This window comes from Talpa europaea, assembly GCF_964194135.1.
Source record: "Talpa europaea genome assembly, chromosome: 2".
Taxonomy (NCBI): domain Eukaryota; kingdom Metazoa; phylum Chordata; class Mammalia; order Eulipotyphla; family Talpidae; genus Talpa; species Talpa europaea.
In genome coordinates, this window is record NC_140068.1 from 101,940,077 (window position 1) to 101,944,780 (window position 4,704).

Genomic DNA, 4,704 nt, shown 5'->3' on the forward strand with positions numbered 1-4,704 from the left:
ACTAGGCCCAATATTACTCCTTAAAAATCCCTAGTCTTAGTGCTCATATAAATCGCAGAACCCTAGACCTGCCAATGGCTAAAGTTAAAGGAGTTTTGTGCCCTCTTAAATAAAACATATTACTTTTAAATAAATACTTCTCATGAGGTAAAAAAAAAATTTAAAAACACTAAAAAATATACAAATTATAAATAATCTCAAAAAACAGGCAAAACAAAAACTTAACTAAAAACAAACAATCTTTAATTCTATAAAAGGACTTCTGTCCTGACTACTGCCTTTTCTCCTTCCCTTACGAATTCTCTTTATTGTTCTTTTGTTTGGGCCCTGCATCCTTAACGCTCTCCTCGGAATCATCTCCGCTCGCCTGGAGGCCATCAAGCTCCAAATGGTCCTTCAAATGAAACCCAAAATGACGTCTCCACAGTCCATCTTCCGGGGTCCCCTTAGATCGTCATCCTACTGTGGAACCCTAACTGTCTCGCCACGTCACCCACTTTCAGCCGGAAGCAGTCATTGATCAGACCTACGTCCCTTTTCCCTAACTGCAGTTAGGGCTCCATTTGTAAAGGGGGAATGAGAGAGGGCAAGCTAGGGTTATTAGGCAGTTTTAGGGACAGTGCAGGAGGGGACCTCTGAAGAATTCAGGAAGGCTTCAGAGATAAGGACGAGCAAGGAAATGAAACCAATTCCACTGGGAAAAACAAACATCCTAGCACCACAGATAATCTTGCTAAGGATGGTCCTGGTTTTCTTCAGATGATAAGAAAGTGTAAAGATGCTCACCGGGAGGGCTAGACCATAAAAATAAAGATGTAACAAATGGGGAAAGACAGACCTGTTAGATAAGGAATGTGAAGATCTCCTACTCAGTAGCAAATTAAGTGAGACGGCCAAAAACTGACCAATCACAAAGAGACTGGTGTAGCTTTAAAATAATCAGGGAAAGAAAGTATATATTCCCTGAGACACGACTTCACTTTGGCTTCCTTGCCCCTCCCAGGCCTGGTTCCCTGGCCTGGGAGTCCCACTTTATTTCTGTTCTTTTTCTCCTCAATAAACTTTTTCTTTCTCTAAACAAACCTGCCTCTTCTCGCTTGCTTGCCTGAGCGTCTGCGAGGTTCCTGCTGCGGCTTCGTGAGACACCAACCCGTGGGGGGTCTAGCGGCTGGGGCTCAGCGCTGCCCTGCAGCCTGGGATCCGTTCCTGGCTGGGAGACTAGGCCTGATAATTCCGGCATCAAGTCCTTCTCATGGGTGTGAACCTCTGGTCTTCTCGCAGCTGCTGCCATAATTCCAATAAATATGCATTGGGCTGCGCGTCTATTTTAGTGCCATCTACCCCTGCTCTTATTAAATCCATCCACATTTGGTTACGGGTGACTTTTATAGGTTCTGTGATGCCAAGAGGCCTCCTTGCCCTCCTTGGCATTCCTTTTGACCTTTCTGAAACTACCCGTATTCCTTTCTGAGAGCGCCGGCTCTCAACTTCTCCCAAGCTGGTTATCACTGTGGTGACGTCATGTATCTGATGTCCCACATAGGGTGCTAGAACTGCCATGAGGGATCCAAATGTAGATGAGGGGGCATTCTTTAATACCAAGTCTCTCATTCCTGCTGTGAAATGCTCGTCGTCAGGACCACACGTATTCACATTAAACATGACCTGCCGCATCCCCAATTCCCGAAGTACCTGCACCAGCTCGGCGTACGTCTGCCATCCGCTTAATGTCTCCGGCACTTCTCCTGCATCAGCCCATACTGTCCGTACGGCAGCCATTATCCACTCCAGGAGGGTGTGGTCGCCCTGGCCATACCACCGGCTATTCTGCAGCCTCTGTTGCAAGGATGGGTGTGAAGTCACAGAGGCCAGTCTCTCCATCTCTTGAGCCGTGCAAATACTCCCATCCACCCCCAGGTCCCATAAACGTAGCAGCCAGGCTGCCAAGGGTTCCCCTGGTTTCTGGCGGAACTGTTTGCCCAAGTCCACCAGTTCCACCTGGGTGTATGGGAGATAGGTAGTAAATTCCGTCATCTGTGGTGGTCCCGCAGCCAGACCCCCTGGGGCCATGGGTCGCTGCCGCTTCATTTTCTGAGTCATCACCGGGCGGGCCCGGAGTATGGGACCAGCCTCCTCCTCCTCTCCAGAGAAGTCTTGCATCTCCAGGGTCACGGGTTGGTTTGCCACCACCGGTTGGGACTCAGGCAAAGGTTCAGCCTCCCTCTCCTCCTCTCCTGAGCAGGGGTCAGGCATCTCTGGAGGGGTGGGTCGGTTTCTCCAAACTTCCTCCAGAATCCTCAAATGTTGTTGCTGTATCCGCATCTCTTCTCGCATCTCTTTTCGCATCTCATCCAGTAATGCTGGATCCTAGATTGCTCTTTCTGCCTGGACTCTCACAGAGCTGTGAGAAACACCCATCCCACGGCTCCTGCTGCTTCGCGGGCACTGCATCCACTCAGGGTTTCTTCTATTTCATACAGGGCTTGTTCCAACTGCCCCGGGGATCCATCTACCTCTGGCCATTCCTGGGGAGGTGCCCACCGGGTACCATCTGCTCGTGGCCCGCCATCCGGGGATCCCTCTCCAGATTTCAAAGGGTTTCGTCTGCGTAGAGCTGTCCTGCCTCGAATCGTCCTGCCGTCTACGCCAGTTGTAAAGCAACCAACCCATTCCAAGCAGGTTTATGAACGGTTCTAGCAGCCACATGCTCTTTGCCGTGGTTTGTAGTCACTGCACTCCTTCGTACACTCCACTCCTCCACCCTTAACACCGCACTACCACACCACACTCTGCTGCACCACCCTTATAAATCAGTCTCTTAGCTCAGGTGTACCCACTTCAGGTGCCCGCCATCAGGCATGCACACAGGATCACAGGGCTCCCTCATCTATCCTGATGGCAGAAGGGCAGAAAAGCCTGATACCTCTTACCTTACCCTACAGTGTCTCATCAGTGAATTTGAAAAGGCCATTTCAATGATATGAATGGAAAGTTCTCCCTCAGGGCATGAAAAACAGTCTGACTTTATGTCAAAAATTTGTAGATATAGTTTTGTCATCTTTTAGGGATGAATACCCTTCCATTTACTGTGTTCATTATATGGATGACATTTTAATAAGTAATGCTCAAGTGGACTTCTTGAATCAGGCCTTGGCCTGCCTGGTAGCTTTGTTGCAAAGTTATGGACTTGTGGTGGCACCAGAAAAAATTCAAACTTCTCCACCAATTAATTATTTGGGAAGGATTGTTTGTTCTTTAACTGTGTCACCACAAAAACTGCAGCTACAAACCAACTATTTACGGACATTGAATGATTTTCAAAAACTGCTTGGAGACATAAATTGGATTAGAACCCACTTGCAGCTAATCACTGCTGATTTATGACCACTGTTTGATGTGCTAAAAGGTGATTCTAATCCCAACTCCCCTAGGCAATTAACACCTGAGGCTACACTAGCCTTACAAAAGGTCAATGATGCACTCAACAATCAACAACTGTTATAGCTAGATTATCCTAAGCATTGGGAGTTCATAATTTTAGCCACCCCGAACACGCCAACCGGCATTTTGTGGCAAAAGGGGCCATTGGAATGGTTACATTTACCAGTTACAGCAAAAAAGGTTGTTTGTCCCTATGCTTCCCAAGTGGCTGTATTAATTATTAAGGGAAGACATAGGAGCATCGAGCTCTTTGGCCAAGAATTTCCTGTTCTTGTTTTACCTTACAAGAAAGAACAACTTAATGATTTGCTTAGTTTAAGTGATGACTGGCAAATAGCCCTGCAATATTTCTTGGGAGAAATAAAGTTTTATTTACCTCCCGACCCTGTGCTTCATTTCTTTAAGAAACAGGCTTTTATTTTTCCAACTATTGTTAGTGCTGTGCCTTTGCCAGAACCTGCTGTGCTTGTGTTTACGGATGGCTCCTCCAATGGTAGAGCTGCTTTCATTATTAATGACAAACCAGTGTCCATCCAGACAACTGAAACCTCGGCCCAAAAAACTGAATTATTTGCAGTTCTCACAGTATTTAAAATTTTACAGAATCAGCCATTTAACCTTTTTACCGATTCCCAATATGTAACCAGATTATTTCCTGATATTGAGACTGCTGTAATTGCTGATGCTAAAACTACCATTGCTCCACAACTATTGGAGCTACAAGCTTTGATGAGATCTAGGACATCCAGGGTGTATGTTGGCCATATTCGTAGTCATTCTAAATTACCAGGTCCTCTAGCTCTTGGAAATGAGCTGGCTGATTTGCTGACTCGAGCAGCAGCATTCACAGTACAGGAGGCAATTAATGATCATGCCCTTCATCACCAAAATGCCACTTCACTGTGGAAGCAATTCCATCTGACTCGAGAAACAGCCTGAGAAATTGTTCACAAATGCTCAGTTTGCCCCACCGCTCACCCTTCGCTTCCAATGGGGGTGAACCCACGAGGCCTTAGAACAAATGACCTCTGGCAAATGGATGTCACTCATGTTACTAGTTTTGGGAGACTCAGTTTTGTCCATGTCTCCATAGACACATTTTCTCATGTTATTATGGCTACTGCTTGAATAGGAGAGGCTTTTAAAGACATCTCTCAACACTTAATGTTTTGTTTTGCCATGCAGGCAAACCTCGTGCCATTAAAACTGACAATGCTCCTGTATATACATCCTCTGCCTTTAAAAAAATTTGTGCCTCATTTC